Source organism: Miscanthus floridulus, chromosome 8, assembly GCF_019320115.1.
Source record: "Miscanthus floridulus cultivar M001 chromosome 8, ASM1932011v1, whole genome shotgun sequence".
Classification (NCBI taxonomy): Eukaryota; Viridiplantae; Streptophyta; class Magnoliopsida; order Poales; family Poaceae; genus Miscanthus; species Miscanthus floridulus.
Window position 1 is genome coordinate 116810697 of NC_089587.1, and position 24222 is coordinate 116834918.

General features: G+C 44.6%; 1 long non-coding RNA gene across 1 annotated transcript; it reads right to left on the reverse strand.

Annotated features, from left to right (window-relative positions):
* Positions 1 to 1798: 1798 nt before the first annotated feature.
* On the reverse strand, positions 1799 to 2348 carry LOC136476195 (uncharacterized). The gene is made up of 3 exons (XR_010763448.1): positions 2233 to 2348; positions 2004 to 2126; positions 1799 to 1929 (listed from the first exon to the last, which is right to left on the reverse strand). It is a non-coding gene; the product is annotated as an uncharacterized lncRNA (long non-coding RNA).
* Positions 2349 to 24222: the final 21874 nt, after the last annotated feature.

Genomic DNA, 24222 nt, shown 5'->3' on the forward strand with positions numbered 1-24222 from the left:
TCATCAAGAGCCGCAACCTGTTGCTGCCTCTCCTTCCAGCAGTTTTGCATCATTGCGGTCCTGTTCTCATAACTGGAGTTGAACCTGCTCATGTTGGCATCCATGGACCGAACAGCTGCGCTCTTGGACTTCTTACTGGGAGATGATGCACTGCTGCGAGTGCTGCTGCTCCTCTTGCTTCCAGAGCTAACTGGGGTCGCACAACTTAGAGGGGTGACCTGGTCATGATCTTCTTCTTCTTCACCGCTGCTAACGTAGTGAAGGCGGCGGCTCACCCTAGGAACAAATGAGGTTTCTTTGTTCACGGCAACTCCGGCGAACATGCGGTCCAGTTCATCAATGTATTCTGGCCATCCATCTTTGAGTTCCATCCAGTCTTGCTTCCCCTGCAGTGCAAACAACAACCCACGTACTGTCAGAATCAACAATAGATGGGAACCACAGAGCAACAATAGATGAGTACAAAGCTCATGAACCTTGCAATGGTCTTCCCACCACTTGTCAGAAGCAACGACAGAGCCATCTTCTCTTCTTCCCAAGCCTGTGGCCTTGTGCCGAAGGTCCTCGATGAAAAGCCAAAGCTGTTTCAACTGTCTGTACTTATGGCCGAACTGCTCACTGTCATGAAGCTTACCAGTCGCAGCTCAAAACCTGTCCTGGACATCTTTCCACCCCCATTTGGTCATGTTGCCATTCTTGCAGTTACCCAAATCAATTTGGGTGCAGTAAATCTCACAAAACTTCTTAGTATCATCTTTGTTCCACTTTGCCCTGGTTATCTCATTCTGTGGACATTTTAATGGACAAGCAATGCATGAACAATACCTCGTATGAAACTAAGCATTACAAATCGAGCCATGGAACACGGCAGGGAACAATGTAAACACAAAGGCAGAACTTCGATTCGAAACATGCAAATGGGAAGCGAGATGTACCGAGACGGGAGGGTTGTTGTCGCCGGCCACTGCATGACCCGCGCTGTGACGACGGGCACCGCGTGACCTGGATGCAGCTCGGCGCTGACGATGCACGGGAGCCGTGTGCACCCCACCGCTGCTGGCAGGCACGCGGATGGGAGGGGGGCCCCGGCTGCTGTCGATTCCGCCCGCTTGGTCGCCGGAGCGAAGGTTGCCTTCGTAGGCGTCGATGTGTGGCCAACCTTCGCTTGCATTGACGTTGAGCCTAGACATGCGCAGCTAGCCTAGGGACGGGATGGTCGACGACGAGAGCGGATGCGGCATGGAGGTGTACGAGTTGTAGGCACCGGATCCAGAGCCCGGCGGCGCCAGGGAGAAGAGGTTCCTTGTGCGGCGGGCGTCGTAGTAGTCGGAGACGTTGTCGTATCCAGCGACGTCGAACTCGAAGCCGTTGCCGGATGCGCCGACATTGAACTCCAAGCCGTTCCCTTCGCCGTTGAAGCCGTCCATCGCCAACGACGGGGTCCAGCATGGTCGATCCGGTACTGGACGTAGTCGATCCGACCGACAATGGGGTGGATCTGGCGGTGGAACGGTGGATTTGAGCGGAGGTGGCGAGAGGAGCGGCGGGGGAGAGGGAGAGCGGCGCTGCGGGAGAGGGAGCCGGCGCTAGGGTTTGGGAGTGTGGCTGAGGAGTGTGGATGAGTGGGAGAGGATGTGGGCGGTCGTCGGCGGGGGTATTACGTCCACACAATATGGGCCGAATTTGGGCGGTCCAAAGTTTGTAGGCCTGTTTAGTTCAAGAAGACCGAAACACTGTGCAATTCTGGATGCCTCGCCCGAATTTGGGCGAACTAAATGGGCCCCAAATTGGTAGCACCAACCCTCATACTAGAAGCAAAATTATTGGAATCATGACGAGATCTAAGCAGATCTGCTGAAGTCAGGATGTTTACAAAACCTTGTGCGTAAGTGACAATCATGCCTGTGCACGCACAGTTCAATTCACCTCCTGCACAAGATCATATTTCAATGTTCAGAGCTGGTTATAAAACAAAGGCGAATGTAGAAAGCTCGTTTATTCACCATTGAATGAAGCCAGCGAGACAACACTTTCAGATAAATTCGAAACAACTTGTTTACTCAGATTACTCCAGGCACCTTGGCATGAATCACTGGAGGTGCCAAAGTCCTCTTCGAAAGTACTATCTGAAAAGCAAGTTCCCTACTTAAAAAGGATTGTAGAGTACAACACAATTGTAATTGCTATAATAGGGTTGAGTAAATGCATGCCCAAACTGAATCAGCAACTCACCTGTCACGGGTACTTTGGACATTGGTACATCAGTGTCGAATTGTCCACCACTACGTTCGGTATCTTTGTCATCTTTTTCCATGCTCGTTGAGTGATCGCCTATTCGGTTGTTTGACGTATTATCAATCTGCGGCAGATGAAACAAAATCTAAACACTTGCGAACAGAGTAGACGAACGAGCAGATCAGATGATGACCGGTGCGGACGGAGGGTGGCCGGCGGCGGAGTGAAGGGCATCGACGGACTTCCACCGGTGAGAGCTCACCGGACGGAGGGTGGCCGGTGGCAGAGGAGGAACAGGAGGAAGTACCTGTGCTTCCACCGGTGAGCGACGTCTTCAACTAGGGCACTCTTGGTAGCGGCGAGGCGAACCGGGCACAAAAGTTTGCTGCGTCGGGACGAGAGAGACGAGCAGAGTCGAGGGAGGAGACTCTGGTTTGACATATGCACAACTCTATTTAACCGTTTCGAAGGAAAAAGTCAATGTTACCTTCATCAACTTTCGCGAAAGTCCGATTTTCCTTCCTAAACTTCAAAACCGGGCAAAACACATTCCTCAATTTTTAAAACCGTTCATCTTACCTCAATTTTTATAACTAAGATATACATGATACAATGAATATGAAATTTTTACTATAGTTTAAGCATACAATAATTAGTCCACCGTAAAAATTTTCACCACAATTGGACCATAGAAACTGCAGTTATGAATTATTCCAATTAATTCCAGAAAAACATAGATCTAAAACCACACCAAAAAGTTTGTACTAAAGCTTATCATATTATATGTTCATTGTGTAAATCTACTCATGTGAAGTCGAATAAAATTAGATTTTCCATTTTATGATTTTTTTTGTAATTTGCTATGATTTTTTAAAGATTCAGCCGAAATAAATAAAAAAGGAAAAGACAAAACCGTCTTCAAAACCACTTATAACAGGCCAGGGAGGTAAGGTGAATGGTTTTAAAAATTGAGGGAGGTATTTTGCCCAGTTTTGAAGTTTGGAGCGGAAAAGCGGACTTTCGCGAGAGTTGAGGGAGGTAATGTAGACTTTTTCTTTTCGGAAAATACAAAGTGCTCCTTTGTTTCCATTTCACAAAACAGCAACAGATATAATATTAAGAGCATACCCAGGAGTTCAGTAACACTTGGTACATTACATGCCATGACCATATAGAATATAGCAACACTTGGCACACCAAGTTCTTCTACATATTTACAAGGAAAACGCTGGCGCTGATATAGTACAAATTTATTCTGCCACTGCAGTACTCCTAGGTGACACGCACGCAGGCTCAAAGACGGACGATGACAAGCTCAGATAAACTCTAGTTCATGTCACATCGGATGGTATACAGAGTATTAAATATAAACTAAAAAATAACTAATTATAAAGATGATGACTAATTACGAGGCGATTTTTTTTAAATCTAATTAGTGCATGTTTTGACAATGTGGTGCTACAGTACCATATGCGCTAATGATGGATTAATTAGGCTTAATAAATTTGTCTCCCGGATTACTTAGGATTTGTGTAATTTATTTTATTATTACTATCGGAACACTCCTATGTAACATTCTCATGTGACACGTGATGTGACACCTCTAAACTTTAGTCCCTGAATTCAAATAAGGCAAAACATGGTCTAAACTTTAGCTTTGTGGAAACAAACACCCTGTCGACGAAATACGGCCGACACTCTACTGAGGAGTATGCCTACGGCAATCTACTCTATGTATCTAACCCTGATCGGTTTATATGATAAGCTTTACAAAGATTGGTATCTTAGCATATCCGAATAGATCGCCCTTGATCGTCAAGGATCCTCACGTAGCCTTGCGACGCACGCTGACCTATGCCGTGCTCCACTGGGGTGTTGTCTGGTGGGTTGGGCCTCCCATGGCGGCTCAGCCCATGTACAGCCCTATGGGTATACGGGGTTATACCCCCACAGCTTGTCCCCGAGCATCTTATATCCACTGAGCAATGCCGCATCGAGCTTGTCCGAGCTGTATGACGTGTAGCCGATCATTAGGAAAAGCATCCGACCAGTTTAACTAGGAGCCGAGCTGTTTAAATGGACGTCTGACCAGTTCAACTGGTCGTCCGACCTCGGACCAACTCGAAGTTGAGGATTGCTAGAAGGATGTAAGGAGCTCAAGTAAAAAAATTTAAATCCTTCACCTTAGGTGAAGTGTGTGACAGAATAACCCAATTTATACAAGATCAAGTATGGCTGTCCCCGTATAACACGTTGACGCGCGTATACTTTCACTTATATAAACCCGGTAGTCCGTCGAGTGTCATGAAGGACCTCGGTAAATCAACATCATAACTAAGATTGTATGATTAAGCAAATACACATCACATGCACAGAGTTATAGAGAAAATAATATTATAAATGGGTTCACAAATAATAGTACAAGTTTGGATTCCAAAACTGATTAGTGAAAACAACATAGCTTCCAATGATTACAATAATATAAGTTCCAAATACATTGCTAGCATAAGTGACATCCTCCGATAAAAGCATATAGATGAGAAATAAATATAGAGTCACCGAGCCTATCGGCGGTTAGCCACCATCTTCAGCAGACCGAGAACTTCACCTGCAACATGGTGGGATAAACCCTAAGTACTCGACTGTACTCAGCTAGACTTACCCGTCATAAACCAGAAATAAAGTGACACCAAGAAGTATGTAAGACTTTATAAGTGGAGCTAACTTGACAAAATTTTGCATAAAAGTCACTAGTTGAGCTATACATTTTATAATTCGGTAACCAATTTAATTATAGCTATTCATCTCTAGATTAACAACTAACTGGTGCCAAACATGTGGAATATCATTTAGTAACATGCAATAGTAACCATAGCTGGTGTAACATTTCCATATTCATCATAACCATCAAATTCCATCAATTAATGCTATGTTGCCGCTGCTCAGTCAAGTTCTCACTATCTGGGAGAGACGATGACTCAAATCGATTCTAACCCCGCTGGGGAGTTATTCCTAACACAAACCCAAACATACCTGCGCCAAGGTAGTCTTATGTCACCTTTAGTACAACTCAGGAAGCAACTTCACGGGTCCGATCAGCGCCGCACCCTCAGAGATTCAACCAATTTGCTAGGAAGATCAGGCCTGGTCTGCCCTTGGACTCATGCCATTGGCTCCCCGCACATCCTTACTACCAACCAGGGTTCACATTTATTGATGCGGGACCCACAGGATACCCCGTAAGGAAGAGAGGAGATCTAGTTTGATTATGATTCCTCCCATGTAATCCTAGTAGTAATATTACCCTGTAATCCTACTAGGACTCTACATTGTAAACCGACTAGGACTCTGGCCTCCTGACTATATAAAGGAGGGCAGGGCTCCTTAGATCGGAAGAGCAGAAGAGAGTTAGAGACAACACTTTACAATCATTCTAACGCAAAGGGTAACACCGACTAGACGTAGGGCTATTACTCGATCACGGTCGAGGGCCTGAATCAGGATAAATCGACTGTCTCTTGCGTTTACCGTCGAGTTCTGCATACGCCAAAGCCCGAACAAACTGCCCCGGGTACCCCCGTGGCAGGCTATTAGTGGTGAAACATCGACAGCTAGCGCACTAGGTAGGGGCTTTCGGAGAATTTGCATCCGAGAGCTCGACGGACCTCATCAACATGATCTTCTCGATGGGATCAACTTTCATCTTTGGTTCATGGATCTACGAGGCGGACGACAACGACAAGCTTCAAGGCCATCTCCTTGAAGATTCGGATCACCATGAAGACCTCGCTATTTCGGCAACTATGGTAGATCAAATCGTCGGGGAACTCGCGCGGCTTGTGATGTCTGATCCGACTCAGATTTCACGACCAACTATTTTCCACGCTGGTCCAAGTTCTTTTCCGTTAGGACTTCACAACGCGACCATTCAGAGTTCTCTCGAGAATAGTCCGAGTTCTTTTCCGGCAGGGCTCCAGAACGCGGCCTCAACCTATCAAGAATTCAACTTGGAAAGCATTCAGAGTTCTTTCGAGAATAGTCCGAGTTCTTTTCCAACAAGGCTCCGGAACGTGGCTTTGGCCTATCAAGAATACAACTCGAAGTACATTCAGAGTTCCCTCAAGAAGTCAGGTCATGGTACGACTACATCAAGCTGTCCGAGCCAGGGGCAAGCCAGTTGTCCGGCTGCATCCCGAGCTGGAAGCAAGCTAGTTGTCTGACTACTCGTCACAGTTTCTGACTACTTTGGCTACGGTGACCAACTACTCGACAGCTCATGTCCAAGTACTCGCAAGCTGATGCTCGGGGGCTACAACCACTGGGGTCTCCTGAGCGCAAAATGTCAGGATCACGCACTGATTCTACCACGTGGCCGTCAATCAAGCTAAGTCATAGTTTAATATTTTTTCAAATATTCTTTAATCATCATATATCTCTGGATATTATCCATATGCCTCCGCGGCTCTACTACAGTTGATTTACCTAGGTTGCTGAGGCCTTAATCCATGAAGCCTACTCACCGAAAAGGTGCGAGAGGTGTTTAAACATAACAGGCTACCTACCTAGGGAAATTACATAGCCTAGTAAGAGCAAGACGTGAAAAAATTTAATATGCATTTTATAATGTCTTCTCTTAATGGTTGTTAATTTACATGGGTTGCTGATGCCTTAATCCGTGAAGCTTACTCGCCGGAAAGGTGCGAGAGGTGTTTAAATGTAATATGCTACCTACCTAGGGAAATTACATAGCCTAGTAAGAGCAAGACGCGAAAAAATTTAATATGCATTTTATAATACTGGGACATACTTCCAACTTGATATCTTGTGTATCAATTATTACATACTTTCGTATGATTACTTTGCAGGGAACCATTTTCTGGACCATGTCATCAAATAAGGAGCTCGCCCACCGCTGGCTGCCTTACTTGGCCACTACTTCGTTGGGTGAGACACACGCCCCGCGCTGTCTTACTCGGTTGCTGCTCTACAAGTCACCATGACGTCTGACTACTCGGCCACGGTGATCGACTACTCGGTTGGGGTGATCAACTACTCGATAGCTAAGGTCGACCTTGTTGCGGTGATTTAGAAATTCTAAGGTGGGGGTGATACGGGGTCTCCGATGAGGGGACTGCCCACCCAAAGCCTTTTGATAGATTATCTAGGTTGCCTTACTCAGATCGGATCATGGTCGAACGAGAAGATTTTGCGTCAGCAAGATGAGCACGAATATGAGGATGCACGTGCATATTTATATGTACCTTCATTACTCAAGCGAAACAAAGGAAGAGGCAGGACATACAACGGCATGCAAGAAGACATCAAGCACGCAAGCTAATTATGGAAGTACTCGGTGGCGCAACTGTGTTGACTTGCAATGGTATACGGATAGCCTACTGTAGTTCGCGGGTTACTTGGATACACCCTTGAGAATGTCTACAAGATTCCACATATCCTCAGAAGAGGTTTTTAGTTCTTTGAACAACTCAGATTCAAGACTCTCCAACTTTTTGTTCCAAATAGCAAGAGGCTCGGGGGCTACACTCAGTGAGTGCACTTTTTTCTTCGAAAAAGCACACATCACCAAGAAGACTTCTTCAAGATAGACCACTTCAAGGCCTCAAGACAAAAAGAACCCGGACCGAGCTATATCCGAGTTCTTTTTGATAAAGAACCCGAGTATATGCTCGGGAGCCCTTCAACGAAGAATCAGAGCATTTTTAAGACAAGACCCTCCAGCTCCTTGTTCCAAATAGCAAGAGGCTCAGGGGCTACACCTAGCTAGGTGTGCTTTTTCTTCAAAAAAGCACACACCACTCAAAGATCTCAAGAAGCGCTACATGCTTTCACTCCAGAAAGCACTAGGGCGATGCTTGTTCCTACTTGGCAAGACCTGGAGGAACAAGATAAGGTTTCTAGAGTTCAACCATGAAGTGCTCGGGGGCTTGTCGCTGCAAGACCCATGGGATACCCCGCAAGGAAGAGAGGAGATCTAGTTTGATTAGGATTCCTCCCATGTAATCCTAGTAGTAATATTACCCTGTAATCCTACTAGGACTCTACATTATAAACCGACTAGGACTCTGGCCTCCTGACTATATAAAGGAGGGCAGGGCTCCTTAGATCAGGAGAGCAGAAGAGAGTTAGAAACAACACTTTACAATCAATCTAACGCAAAGGCTAACACCGACTAGATGTAGGGCTATTACTCGATCACGGTCGAGGGCCCGAACCAGGATAAATCGACTGTCTCTTGCGTTTACCGTCGAGTTCTGCATACGCCGAAGCCCGAACAAACTGCCCCAGGTACCCCCATGGTAGGCTATCGGTGGTGAAACATCGACAGCTCGGTAAACGTGAGAGACAGTCGATTTATCCTGGTTTGGGCCCTCGACCATGATCGAGTAATAGCCCTACGTCCAGTTCGGCGTTAGCCTTTGCGTTGGATTGATTGTCAAGTGGTCTCTAACTCTCTTCTCCTTCCTAGAACTCCGCCCTCCTTTATATAGTCAGGAGGCCAGAGTCCTAGTCGGTTTACCATGAGAGTTCCTAGTAGGATTACAGAATAGTATTACTACTAGGATTACATCGGAGGAATCCTAATCAAACTAGATCTCCTCTCTTCCTTGCGGTGTATCCCGTGGGTCCCATATCGATAAGCCCCCGAGCACTTCATGGTTGAACTCCGGAAGCCTTGTCTTGTTCCTCTAGGTCTTGCCGAGCAGGAACAAGCATCGTCCGAGTGCTTTCTTGAGTGAAACCATGTAGCGCTTCTTGGGATCTTCGAGTGGTGTGTGCTTTTTTGAAGAAAAAAGTACTCCCATGTGGGTGTAGCCCCTGAGCCTCTTGCTATTTGGAACAAGGAGCTGGAGGGTCTTGTCTTAAAATTGCTCTGATTCTTCGTCGAAAGGCTCTCGAGCATATACCCGGGTTCTTTTTCAAAAAGAACTCGGATATAGCTCGGTCCAGGTTCTTTTTGTCTTGAGGCCTTGAAGTGGTCTGTCTTGAAGAAGTCTTCTTGGTGACATGCACTTTTTCAAAGAAAAAAGTGCACTCACTGAGTGTAGCCCCCGAGCCTCTTGCTATTTGGAACAAAAAGTTGGAGGGTCTTGAATCTTATGTTTTTTGAAAACTCCTGTCTTGAAGAATTCTTCTGAGTGATGTGCGCTTTTTTTTAAGAAAAAGTGCACTCACTGAGTATAGCCCCCGAGCCTCTTGCTATTTGGAACAAAGATGTGGAGGGTCTTGAATCTGAGTTGTTCAAAGAACTGAAAACCTCTCCTGTTGCAGCCCCCGAGCATATATCTAGGTTTTATTTATTTATTTATTCAAAAAGAACTAGATCTTGGCATATTCTCTGGTAGTCTGCTGTTATCAGATGTAGTTATATGGTGGTGGTTGAGTGTAAATGCTGTTTGTTCATGAGTTGTACAGTGTTGGTATATTCTTCCAAATATGCTTGTTCTTGAGTACTGTTCCTTCACGCCTGAGTCCTCTTTCATTGAATTCCGTCTTTTCACTATGTCCTTTGTTAGGTTTGCTCCGTTGGTGCTCCCGGTCCATGTGCACCGCTTCTTTGGTCTATAAATACCCTCCTGGTGTGCTGTTTTGACTCATCGAGTATTTTGTTGCATGGTCTGAAATTTCCGTGGTCATGAATATGATAGTTTCTAAAGTAGAGCAACCCCCGGGCATATTCTGTAGTTCTTGTATATCTTGTCATAGCTAGAGGGAGTCTTGTGATAGGGATTAGAGGTAGACTAATCTCACAGCGGCATTGTACCAGGAAGTACATGGCGGTAGTTGGAGGAAGTCTTGTGATGCGGGATATGTTCCTTCATCTAATAGTTCTGGGTAGATCCCCCTTGCCTACCCTATGACTGTCCAGTGTAGATCAATGCCTGATCTGGCATCACTTTGGACTTGGGTAGACAGATGCCTATAGGCCTTCCTTGGTCCATGTTGTCCTACCATGCTGCTGACTTCCACCTTGGATGTACTACATTCGTCCTTTGAAGAAAACATTGTAGCCAAGTGCGGTTTGTTCTACCGAGTAGCAATTTGGAACACGTAGTCGTTCCATAGCCCAGTTGTGTCCGGGTTCCTTTTTGCTACCTTGCTCGTCATAGTACCGAGTTCGTTGGGTCTTGTAAGATGTGTAATCTTGTATTTTTGAAGCCATTTATAATGGAAAGAATCTTGTCTTTTGAGTTGTCATTCTTTTTTCTGCTGATGTCCTGGTTGTTTATGAGATTCTCGAGTTCTTGTGTTCCTTGTGAGGTGACCCTTTGTCGCTTCATGGTTGATGAGTTCTTTTTGTAGCAATATGATAACTCTGCCGTGGTGCTGGATTGATAAGTTTGAAATCTACCCGTTGAATTGTACCTTTGTGTAGAAGTGTGCCATCCGTCATTTTAGCTGTGTCAGTTGTGTTGGGAAATGGATCGTTGCATTCTCATGCCGTGTTTAAATGGGCCTAGTGGGCCGTATTTTTATTGCTGTAAAAATCTATTAAAGGCCTTTCTTCTTCTCTTTCTTTGCTGCCCTGCTTTTTCCTTGAAACTCTAGTCTTCAAAACTCTGCCGTCGCCATTGTCACCGTCATCTGAGCGCCACTGTCTGGGCATCATCTTTTCTTAGTGCTTTATTGCTTTCGCTAGTATATGGGTAGGAAGAAATCAGCGAGCAAGTCCCAGGCAACCTTTATAGACGAGGAGGCATCGCTTTCTGTGATTGAAAATCAAAAATTCATGGCCATGAGGGCTGCTCAGAAGATCTGGCCGGCTCCGACTACGACTGAGGATTAGTTGCGTGAGCTTGTCAGTGATGGTCTGATCTAGGGCAAGGAGTTTGCTGATTGGAAAGCTCCAGGCGAGCATCGGGTCCCAACTCCAGGCCCTGGTGAAATTGTTCTTTTTGTCTCCTTTATCCGTGCTGGACTTTGCCTTCCTGCTTCTGCTTTTCTTCATTTATTTCTCAGTTATTTTGGGATTAGCTTGAACCATTTCACTCCCAATGCTGTCCTTCATCTTTCTATTTTTGTTCATCTTTGTAAAACTTTTCTTGGAATTCCTCCTTCTCTTTCTCTCTTTCGTTACTTCTTCCATCTGAAGCCCCAACCCCGCAGCGATGACACCCATGTTCTTGGTGGCTATGGGATTCAGTTTTGTTAGGGTCGTAAGAGTAAATTCTTTGATTATGACTTAGTTGATTCTGTGAAGGATTGGCGTGCCAACTGGTTTTATGCCACCAACATGATTCCTCCTCTTGCTATTCATTCTGGTTCTAGTCCTGTGGTTCATGACCGATGGGATAAAAATCTCCTGACGATGGATGAGCTCTAGGCAATCAAGCCGTTTCTTGAGAGGATATGTACTCTGAAATAGCAAGGCTTGACCGGCTTTGGGATCATTTCCAGTTTTCTTTGCCGCCGTGTTCAACCTCTAAAGGAGCAAGAGAATTATGGTTTTGAGTACTCTAGGGTGGAGGACCCTTCTCGTATGGTCCCTGTCCTTGAGTTGACTAATGAGGAGGTGCTCGAGCGCCTTCAGAAGATGTTGAAAGGAGTAAGCGTCATCCCGTATGCTATCCCTAAGTATTGTGCTGACATCCCGCCTCCTGCTGTGAGTTGTTTTTTCTTATGCGAGTACTTTTAGTATTTCCTTTGGTGTCTCCACTTTTTGCTTAATCTTTCTCGTCTGGTTGTTTTACTCTTTTATAGGAATTGGGGCGTAACTTCGTTGATCCGATCCCCCTTGATGACCGCCCTGCCGTGGTGGAGACTAGGGAGAGTCTTGCTGGGACATCTTTAACCAGTAAGTTTCAAACCACCACGATGTTTCCTAGTGTTTCTTCTGTAGTTCTTGATGCATATGTTGAGTATGTTCCTCGTCCAGTTCCTCGAGCTCCTCGTAGTGTCAGAAAAAGGGGGTGAGTGGTTGTTCTTCTTCTGGTTTGTCTAGTACCAAGAAGTCTCGCCAGTCGAGTACTCGTCCAGGTACTCAAGTTATAGGTAGTGTGCTCCTAGGTGAGCATATTAATACGTTTTGTCTTTTTGTTGCTTGTTTGTGCCTTTAACCGAGTACTTTTCTCTTTTTTCAGATGGCGCTGTGGTTGGCTTGTTTGAGAGTGAGGTAGATGAGGATGATGATGTGGCCCTTTTCATGCGCTGGTGAGTTGTTTTATTGTTTTTTCTGTTGTTGAACACCTTTTTTGTTCTAACTCTAGCCTTGTTCTATTGTAGTAAGCGGTCGTCAAGTTTGAGTTCTTCTGGGGCTCTAGTACCAACCACGCCACTCCTGTCGCAGAGTGGTGGTGATATTTTTACTACTATAGTTCCCCCTCTAAGGTCTTCTATTGGTCTTGGGGGTTTTATGAAGAAGAAGATAGCTAAGTGAGTGAATCCTGGTTATGTTTCTTTGCTTCTGTTTTCCTCTTTTTTGATTCATATTCTTATTGTCAAGGTTCCTTATCATCTTGCAGACCCTCGCCTTCCCTTAACCCTCAGTCGACCTCTTGTCAGTCCTCTGGTGCACCCCTGTGTGCTGAGTCTCGGGACTCAGAATGTACGGTCGGTGAGGTGGCTATGAGGGAGATAGGGTTCCCTGGTGATCATGCTACTGTGGATTTGCTGACTCCAAGGGTGACCCTGGCTGTGGTGACCCTGGCTGTGGTAGTGGCTCCATCTGAGGGGGTAGCCGGGGCTTCCTAGGATACGGTCCTGGTCCTGCCTTTTTTGCATCGGCCGGCTTCTCCCTCTGCTCCTCTTGCTGCTGGTGGTCATCGTTTGGATGATGATGTGGTGCAACAATTCGATGCCACTCATCGGTTGTCAGAGCTGACCGCTGCCTAGGCAACCTTTGCGACTTCTTTTGGGGAAAAACTCCAGGTAAGTTTTCTGAAGTTCTTTCTTTGGATGTTTGTCTTTCTTCTGTTCTCATGTCTTGTTTTTCTCTCTCTCTTTTTGTTCAGTCTTTTTCTTGGGATCATGCCGGCTTCTTTTTCTCATCTGAAACTGAGAAAAAGTTGTCTTCTGAGGTTAGTGCCCTAAAAACAGAGCTTGACCTCTATCGGGCTGAGATGGAGACTGAGCGTCAGACGCACCAAAAGGAGGAATAGGCTCTCTGTGCCCGGGTGGTTGAGGCAGAAAAGCGGAGGGATGCTGCTGTCTAGGAGGCCTTGAAGAATGTGGAGGCCATGAAGAATGAGTGCAATGGTATCACGGGTTCTTTTTGTTTCCTTTTGTATTCAAATTTCCCTTTTTGCTGACTTGTTTTTTGGTGCCTGGTCTAGCTCTTCGAGTTGAAAAGCAGAAGCTCTCGGAGGGTATTGATGAAATGAAGATACTTATTGGCAATAGTAACAACAGGGCTAAGGAGGTAATTACTCGTGCTGAAGAAGAACTTGCGCTTGCCAAGTTGATTAGGCATGGAGCTGACAGGGATCTTGTGCAGGTCCAAAAAACTATTGAAGTCTTGACTGGCAAGTTGGCGACGACTACTGAGAACTGGAATGCTTTGTGGAAATCATTTCGATCAGTAGCCGATCTTCTCCAGACTCCAACAGATGATGGTCAATCTTGGGCTCAGTTTATTCCTCAAGTTCCGACTCATTTCTAGGAGTTCGTGAAGAGGTGCGCCCAACTATGTACCAGAAATGTTCTTGCCCAGGTCTGGGTTCTTGCTCCGGAGGTGCCTTTGTCCAAGATTGCAGAGGAAGCTGAGAGTCAAGAATATCTGCATGCCGTTGAAAAGGTGGAGCCTGAGGTCGAAGATTTAGCTAGGAGGATTGTGGATAATCTTAATATTGATATTTCTTCTCCTAATGACGATGCTTGATGTAATTGACCTTTGTACTCCAACCTCTATAATGGGATATTATACTTCTTTTTGAATGAAGATTCCTTATTTTTTGTTGATGTCTTCTTTGCCTAGATGTCTTCACCTTGTTTATTCTTCAAATGAGTTGTCCAAGTGATCAGAATTTTTTCTGAGTAGTCGTTTCTTGGGCATGGCGTGCATCCATAGTTTAGAGTGGTCGTGTTCTTTCATCCGTTGTAGGATAATTCCTTGATAGGTCAAGCATTTGTATGGCTTTTATCTAAGCATTGACTTGTCGAGTGCTTATTTGGCTTTTATTTGTGCCGTGTAAACAACTCAAGGTATGTAGATCATTGTCTTGTTAGAGTCCCTTGATTTGTCGAGTGCTTGTCTGGCTTTCATCTGCGCCATGTAAACAACTCGGGGTATGTAGATCTTTGCCTTTTTGTTCTTATCAGTATTGAAAAGACTTAGGACTGGCTATCTCAAGCATCTTCAGTTTCTTTGCTTTTGTCCGATGAGCTCAAGCATGTTTTCAGCTTTTTGCTTAACTTAGGGTGTGGCTAGCATCTGGCTCTTTCCCTGGTTGTGAAAACAACTCATGATCGGTTCGGGTGTTAGCTTATCAGCTACCCTCATCGGCGGGCTCAAGCATTTTTTTAGCTTTTTTGCTCTCGGTCGATAGGCTCAGGCATAATTTCAGCCATTTTGCTCTTTGGTTCAGGTGTTAGCTTTTCAGCTACCCTCATTGGCGGGCTCAAGCATCATCTTTTCAGCTCTTTTGCTCTCGACCGGTATGCTCAGGCATAATTTCAGCCATTTTGCTTTTTGGTTCGGGTGTTAGCTTATTAGCTACCCTCATCGGTGGGCTCAAGCATCTTTTCAGCTCTTTTGCTCTCGGCCAGTATGCCCAGGCATAATTTCAACCATTTTGCTTTTTGGTTCGGGTGTTAGCTTATTAGCTACCCTCATCGGCGGGCTCAAGTATCTTTTTAGCTCTTTTGCTCTCGGTCGGTATGCTCAGGCATAATTTCAACCATTTTGCTTTTTGGTTCGGGTGTTGACTTATTAGCTACCCTCATCGGCTGGCTCAAGCATCTTTTCAGCTCTTTTGCTCTCGGCCGGTATGCTCAGGCATAATTTCAGCTATTTTGCTTTTTGGTTCGGGTGTTAGCTTATTAGCTACCCTCATCGGCGGGCTCAAGCATCTTTTCAGCTCTTTTGCTCTCGGCCGGTATGCTCAGGCATAATTTCAGCCATTTTGCTTTTTGGTTCGGGTGTTAGCTTATTAGCTACCCTCATCAGCTGGCTCAAGCATCTTTTCAGCTCTTTTGCTCTCGGCCGGTATGCTCAGGCATAATTTCAGCCATTTCGCTTTTTGGTTCGGGTGTTAGCTTATTAGCTACCCTCATCGGCGGGCTCAAGCATCTTTTTAGCTCTTTTGCTCTCGGCCGGTGTGTTTAGTGAAAACAACAGGGGGAAGCCATAATAAGACATATGTTGTCAGGGAACACCATCTTTATTGATCATGAACATTGATATGCTTAGTGAAAACAACTTTAGGAAAGCCATAATAAGACATTTGTTGCCGAGGAACACCATCTTTATTGATCATGAACATTGATCTCTTGTGGCTTGTATATATATTCTTCCTTGAGTTGTTTTGATGCGTAGAATCTTCTTAGTTGGCTGATGTGCCATGTATTGTTGACTTCTTTTCTATCTTCAGTTATCAACTTGTACGTGCCTGGTCCGGTGACTTTTGAGACAATAAAAGGTCCTTCCCATGGACTAAGTAGTTTATGACGTCCATCAATTTTTTGTATTCTTCTTAGTACTAGGTCTCCGATTTGGAGTGATCGAGGCTGGGTATTCTTGTTGTAGTGGCGTCTTAAACCTTGGAGGTATCTGGCTGATTGAAGGGTAGCGTTTACTCTGACTTCTTCTGTACTGCCGAGTTCTAATCTTCGGGTGTGTTCTGCTTCTCCTTCATCATATTGTTCTATCCTTGGTGACGTCTAGATCAAGTCTGCTGGTAGTATGGCTTCTGATCCGTAAACTAGGAAGAAAGGTGAGTATCCGGTGGCTCTGCTTATTTGAGTTCATAGCCCCCATACTACTTTGGGTAATTCTTCAATCCATTTGGATCCATAGTTCACTAGTTCTTCATACAATCTTGGTTTTAATCTGGCTAGTATGAGTCCGTTAGCCCTTTCTACCTATCAATTGGCTTCTGGATGTGCGACTGATGCGTAATCTATGCTGAAGCCGTAATCATGTGCCCAACTTTGGAATTCTGTAGCTGTGAAGGGAGAACCCAAATCTATGATGATTCGATTGGGCATGCCAAAGCAGTGCATAATGTCTTGGATGAACTCGACTGCTTTGGCTGCGCTGTATTTTGCGAGTGGTTTGTATTCAATCCACTTGGTGAACTTGTCAATTGCTACAAAGATGTACTCGAAGCCGCCCTTTGCTTTCTTGAGAGGTCCTACTTGATCTAGCCCCCAGCAGGAGAAAGGCCAAGCGGGAGGGATGCAGATGAGATTGTGAGCTGGTACATGAGCTTGTCTTGTGAACATTTGATAACTTTTGCATTTTCTGATGAGTTCTTCTGTGTCTTTCAAAGCGGTTGGCTAGTAGAATCTGGTGCAGAATGCTTTGCCGACTATTGTTCTTGAAGCGGCATGATTTCCACAGCAACCTGAGTGTATTTCGTCTAAGATCTCTTTGCCTTTTTCAAACGAGACACATTTTAGGAGTACTCCTGATGATGCGGCTCTTCTGTACAGCTTGTCCCCTACTAGGACGTAGTTCTTGCTTCTACGAACAACTCGGGTAGCCTCTGCTTTATCTGCTGGCAACTTGTTCTCTTTGATATAATCGATAAAAACCTAGCTCCATGAGGTGGTGATTACCAAAATCTGGGTACCTTTAGCTAGGAGTTCAGGGGTTATCTCACCAGGTTGTTTGATAGAGGGAGCTGATAACTCTATGAATACGCCGGGTGGGACCTTCGCCCTGTCCGATCCGAGCTTGGCAAGGACGTCTGCCGCAATATTAGAATCGCACAGGACATGTAGAATTTCCAATCCTTGAAAATGTTTTTTGACTTTTTGTATTTCAGCACAGTAAGCGCCCATGTTTTCTTTGGTGCAGTCCCAATCTTTGTTGACTTGGTTGATGACTACTGTCGAATCGCCGTATACGAGTAATCGCTTGATTCCGAGGGTAATTGCTACTCGGAGCCCGTGGATGAGGGCTTCGTATTCTGCTTCATTGTTTGTAGCTTGCCATAATATCTGAAGGACATACTTGAGTTGTTTTCCGTCTGGAGAGATGAAGAAAATGCCTGCACCAGCTCCGCCTAGCTTGAGTGATCCATCGAAGTACATCTTCCAATGGTCAAGGATGGTATTTGACATAGGTTGTTGAATTTCTATCCACTCGGCAACAAAATTGCCAAGAACTTGAGATTTAATTGCCTTTCGTGGGGTGAAATCGATATTGAGAGCCCCAAGTTCAACTGCCCACTTAGATATGCGCCCTATTGCATCTCTATTGTGTAGGATGTCTCCGAGTGGGAAATCTGTCACCACGGTAATCTTGTGGCTTTCAAAATAGTGGCGAAGCTTGTGTGAAGTGATCAGGAGGGCGTAGAGTAGTTTTTGCACATGCGGGTACCAGATTTTTGATTCTGATAGTACTTTGTTGATGTAGTATACTGGGCGTTGTACTTTATATATGCACCCTTCTTCTTCTCTTTCTACGACTATCGCTGTGCTGATCACGGTAGAAGTTGCCGCAATGTACATCATCATGTCTTCGTATTTCTTTGGAGGTGTGAGAACGGGCGAGGAGGTGAGGTATGCCTTAAGTCTTTTGAAAGCTTCGTTGGCTTCTTCTGTCCACTTGAACTTGTCTGTCTTCTTTAGTAGTTTAAAGAAAGGTAACCCTTTTTTGCCGAGTCTTGATATAAAAGGATTTAGGGCCGCCATGCAGCCTGTTAGTTTATGCACATCTTTGACACTTCGAGGAGGGCCCATCTCTGTAATGGCTCGAATTTGCTTGGCGCTGGCTTCGATTCCACGATGACTGATAAAGAATCCGAGTAGTTGTCCTAAAGAAACTCCAAATACACACTTGTTTGGGTTCAATTTCCACCTCCACCTTTTCAGGTTTTCGAAGGTTTGCTTTAAGTCTTCAATTAGTGTGTCTGGGTTCTTTGTTTTTACTACTACATCATCCACGTATGCCTCTACGTTTTTGCCAATCTGATCACCAAGGCATGTTTGGATAGCTCTTTGGTATGTGGCACCAGCATTCTTGAGTCCAAACAACATGGTCTTGTAGCAGTAGGCACCGAATGGAGTAATGAAAGATGTCTTGCTCTGGTCTTGTTCTTTTAATACGATCTGGTGATATCCTAAATAGCAATCAAGAAAGGATAATAGGGTAGATCCTACTGTTGAATCAACTATCTAATCAATGCGTGGTAGCCCGAATGGATCTTTCGGGTAGTGTTTGTTGAGATCTGTGTAGTCGACGCACATGCGCCACTCGTCCATATTCTTTTTTTGTACTAGAACTGGGTTTACTAGCCAATCTGGATGAAGGATTTCTCTGATGAATCCGGCTGCCATTAGCTTTGTGATTTCTTTTTTAATTGCTGCTTTCTTGTCGAGTGAGAATCATCGTAGCTGTTGCTTCATAAGCTTGGAGCCTTCATTGATATCGATTCTGTGCTCAGCCAACTCTCTTGGGACACCTGGCATCTCGGCTGGCTTCCAAGCGAAGATATCTTTGTTGTCCCAAAGAAAGTTGGCAAGCGCAAGTTCCTATTTTGCCGAGAGGTGGGCGCTAATGGTTGCCGTTTTGGAGGGATCACCGGTGCCCAGGTCGATTTGCTTGACGTCTACTTCTTTTACTGGTGCGAGGATGCTGGGCTTTTTAGCCGGTATCTCTAGTTCTTCTAGGCTCATTTCTGTGGCAATAGTGGCTATTTCTTTTCAACCATTGGTGGCTTGTGCTTTGGCTGCAATTTGGATTGCCTGAACGTCGCAGTCAAAAGCGCGCTTCAAATCACTTCGAAGGGAAAGGACACCGTTAGGCCCTGGCATCTTAAGCAATAGGTACGGATAATGTGGTATCGCCATGAATTTTGCTAGTGCTGGGCGCCCGATGATTGCGTGATATGATGAATCAAAGTCTGCAACTTCAAACTTTAGGAACTCTATTCGGTAGTTTGAGGGAGTTCCAAAAGTAACTGGTATAGTGATTTGTCCAAGTGGCATGGCTGCCTTGCCAGGTACTATCCCACAAAAAGGGGTGCTCATTGGTGTAATCATCCTGGCGAGTTGTAGTCCCATCTTCTTTAGCGTTTATGAAAAAATGATGTTGAGTCCGGCTCCCCCATCGATTAGTACTTTTGTGACAGTCATACCGGCGATAGTTGGATCTATAACCAGTGGGTAGTGGCCTGCATTTCCTATGCTAGTCCATTGGTCTTCTCTTGAAAACTAGATTGGATACTGTGACCAATTGAGATATCTTGGAGTAGCCGGTTCTGCTGCCATGATGGTTCGTAGAGCTCGCTTTTCTTGATGTTTGCTTCTGGAATCTAGGGCCCCAGTGAAGATCACTGCTACTGTCCCCCTGGATTTTTGGAATCCCTTGTCTTCGTGGTTGTCTTCATCTTTTTTCTGATTGTCTTCTTTAGTGTTTACCTTATTATCTTTTCTTGTGTATCGATCGTTGAAGGTGTAGCAATTTCTGATGGCGTGATTTCCTTTAGGGTGCCAGATGCAATGCATGTTTTCAATGTCGTCATACCTTCTGGATTTGGAAAACTTCCTTGATTTGTCAGCCACCGCTACAGTGCTGTCTGGTCCACGTTTTCTTTCCTAATGTCTGATGTTTCGATGATTTTGCTTGTCCGGGTTGTCTTGGTTGTTTCTATCCGGAAACCTTTATCATATCTTCTCCTCTGCAGTAATCATCTTTTCTACTGTGTATCTAAATTCTTCATTGTTTCTCGGGTTTTCTTTGCAGAAGTCCTGAAATTGCCACCTAGCCATGATTCCGTGAGAGAAAGCTTCGGTTACTTCTCGTTGGGTGATGTCATGTACTTGAGCACATAGTTCACCAAATCGTCGATAGTAATTTCTGAGCCTTTTGCCTCCTTTCTGCTTGAGTCCTTTTAATTCTGCGTGGGTGATGGGGTGTGTAATGATACCCATGAAATTTTCATAGAAAACTCTTTGCAAGTCCTCCCAATTTCTGATTGACCCTGGATTTAATTTGTCGAACAATTGGAGGGGCATGGTTTCTAGGGCCATGGGAAAGAACAAGGTCTTGATATTGTCGTCTCCTCTGGCTAGTTCAATTGACTATGAGTAAATCCTGAGCCACTACCTTGGTTTGGTCTTGCCATCTTATTTAGAGTGGTTGGATGGCTAGAACTTGTGAGGTTGTCGCATTGAGGCAAGTCTGTTTGCAAAATAGGGGAATCTATCATGCGTTCCAGCTTTAGTGTATTCTGATTCAGCACCTCCATCTAGCCAACTGTTGTCTTGATGAGAGTAGTTCTACGGGGCTGTCTAAATAGGTACTTTACTTCTGGTCTTTCTTGGTTGTTCAACTCAGTAGTCTTGACTATGGTCCCTTCTACTTTCTCTGTTGTGACTTCCACTTGGTCCAAGTCTCTTGAAAGTGGACTTCCTTTGATTTTGATCTTCCTGCCCATGAGATGTTGACCTGGCAGGTAGTCTTGAGCGGGTTCTTCCGTCATGTGCCCTTAGGGCTGTTGACTAGAGAAAGTCCAGGAGCTATTCCTATTTTTCACTGGGATGTGAAGTCGCTTCGAGTTCTTCTATTGCTTCTCAGATCCTATTGTAGGGTGTACTCGCCACGCGTCTTTCTTCGACTTCTTGTTCTGATTTTCTTCTATTGTACTCAGCCAGATCTGATTCATATATGAGCCAAGCTTCCTTGCGCTGCCTAGCACAACGTTGGCGTCCTTGTTTTAATTTGTTTCTTCTTTCTCTGGCTTGCTTCTGACTCTCGGTCTCACCATCGTGCCCCTAGATAAAGGGTGATATGTTGGACTCAGATTCATCTGACTGACCTGATGTTGGGTGCTTCTGGGGGGACCAATGGTGATCGAGGACTGTCGAACCATGAGAACTTCTCGTGCATGAATTGTCTTGTTATCAGCGTCGATTTCCACACTATCGTAGTCGTTGATAACTTTAGTAGAGGCTTCAAGGTCGCAGATCGAGTCTCCTTTGGTAGGGTAGAATTGCTATTGTCGTCGTGCTGACTAGTCGGGTACCGCTATCCTCAGGAACAGAACCTGGCCAGTGGACTGATGAAGTCTTGAGATGTTATAGTTAGTACAAGACCTTCCTGAGCTCCTTTCAGTGGCATTCTAAGCACCGGATCGAGGGATCCTTCGGGTCGTGCCTGATAAGATTTTGCCATGTTGTGGAGTCCGAACGAAAAAGGACCCGACTTCTTGAAAGGATTCTGAGTGTACGCATTCGAACCCTCAGCCGCGTTCTAGAACCCTGCCAGAAAAGAACTTGGTTTCTCAAAAGAACTCGGGTAAGACTCCATCTTGGATGCGGAGCCTGAGTTTGAGTTGGATGCAGCAAAGGTGCGAAATCTGAGTTGGATCGGACATCACGAGCTGCGCGAATCTTCCGGCGAGTTGATCTGTCAGTAGTCGCCGAAATAGAAAGGTCTTCATGGTGATCTAGATCTTCGAGGAGATGGCTTTGGATCTTGCCATCGTCGCCTACCTCGTAGATCCATGAACCAAAGATGAAGGTTGATCCTATCGAGAAGATCATGTTGTCGAGGTCCATTGAGCTCTCGGATGCAAATTCGTCGAAAGCCCCCTACTTGGCGCGCCAGCTGTCGATGTTTCACCACCAATAGCCTACCACGGGGGTACCCTGAGGTAGTTTGTTTAGGCTTCGGTGTATGCAGAACTCGACGGTAAATGCAAGAGATAGTCGATTTATCCTGGTTCGGGCCCTCGACCATGATCGAGTAATAGCCATACGTCCAGTCGGCGTTAGCCTTTGCGTTAGATTGATTGTAAAGTGTTGTCTCTAACTCTCTTCTGCTCTCCCGATCTAAGGAGCCCTGCCCTCCTTTATATAGTCAGGAGGCCAGAGTCCTAGTCGATTTACAATGTAGAGTCCTAGTAGGATTACTAGGTAATATTACTACTAGGATTACATGGGAGGAATCCTAATCAAACTAGATCTCCTCTCTTCCTTGTGGGGTATCTCGTGGGTCTCACATCGACATCACTTTCACTTACCGGGTCTCGACCTGAGTTGAGATACTCGGCTTCGCAGTCGACACGACTTATCCGACCAACTAAGTGTTAGGTATGCGTTCAACATGACATGAGGACGTATAGCGAATCGGTTCTTAACCGACATAGACAGGGATAGATAGGCACCAAGACCTCCATGCCTTATTGCTTCTCTATCACAATCCCACCTGGTCTCTTTTTATTTATCCACATGGTTATTTCTACGATAGCAAATATAGCCAACCGTGCTTTGGTATCCACCTATATCTCGCAGGTGACAGGAAATCACTCGACTTCTACCAGTCTAAGCATTGCTAAGCATACATTCGATCTTGGACCTACATCAGGGTTCAAGGTATAATTCTGGACAAGGTAGTTCTATGCATCAAGTGGTTCCAATCAACTCTTATAACCTAATGCATCAAACATAAAGGACTCAAGTAATATTTATAAAAAACATAGGAGGCTTAGATTGCTTTGGGGCTTGCCCGGGATCCAACACTAGGTTAGTGTTTGTTAGATGACACTCGCTTGGCGAGCATCTCCTATCTCAGCACTTGCTTAGTCCTTCTGTCTTCTGGATGGATTCACCAAACTCCATCTTCGGGTTCAGCTCTAACATCACGTCCTTCACGTGGTTCATCTAGCGCACCTAGAGGAGATATAAGATGCAAGTGCATGAATATGAAGAATGGTTACATCATATTGATTTAAGCACTACAGAGCAAGTCATTCAACTAAGTAACTAGGGCTACAAAATTTAGAGCATGCACCAGCAACATCAAGAATGGGTAATCAACATAAGTGAATACACAGAATTTGGACAGCAGTACAACAGTCATGTGTTTCAACCATAACTAGAGTTAAAATCATTCAATAAAAGTGATCTTGGACTTTGTGGAAATATAATGACATTGTCTACAACTTTGTTAATCATTCCAAAAGCTAACTCATAGGTTAACATGATCAAATATGCCAATATCTCAGGTCTGTACCGATAAGGACAAAAAACTGACATTACCTTCAGAAATGTATAATTGGAGTTCTAACCATCCAACAAGCATGATCCTTAATATTATAGAAAGCTATTAAGTTATATACAACTTTCTTATTATCATCTTTAGGTGATTCAATAGCTATTTTTCCTTAAACACACAAAGCAACAATTCTATCCAAAACATGGTTAGAATCTGACAAGCAATTTCAGACAGCAATAAGTTGAGTTCTAGCTTTCAAGACAAGGTGGTTCTAGACTTTTTAGAAATCTTAGCAAACCATGCACAACTTTGTTATAAACACCACACACTAATTCCAAAGCTAACCAGGTCAAACATCACAAAGAATACATCTCTATCCAGATTAGGACAGAATCTGTCACTCGACTTCACAAGCTCATAACTAGGAGATTTAGACCACCAAAATGGGTTATATTTAACAATTTGGAAATCTCATGAAAATCACTACACTTCTCCTATTATCACCAATACATGATTCCATTTTTAAATGAGCCAAACAATACAATCATTCAGATCTATCTAGAGGACATGCAAAACCTGACAATAAATTTGTAAAATCTATAACTCCTAAATCATCAGGCCTAAAATCATAAAATTTTAGGACAAGCAAGATAAGGAAATTATATATAACTTTTGTATTCAACATATCTACAGAAAACATCATTTGCATCACAAAAATATCATCACAACAGAAAATACACATGCAGCCATTTTATAATATAACAATTTGATGTTTCACTTGTTTTTCTAACAAAGAGCATACACACATGAGCCATTCACGAACTTCAACCACCATTAACATACTTAGCAACACGCATGTGCTG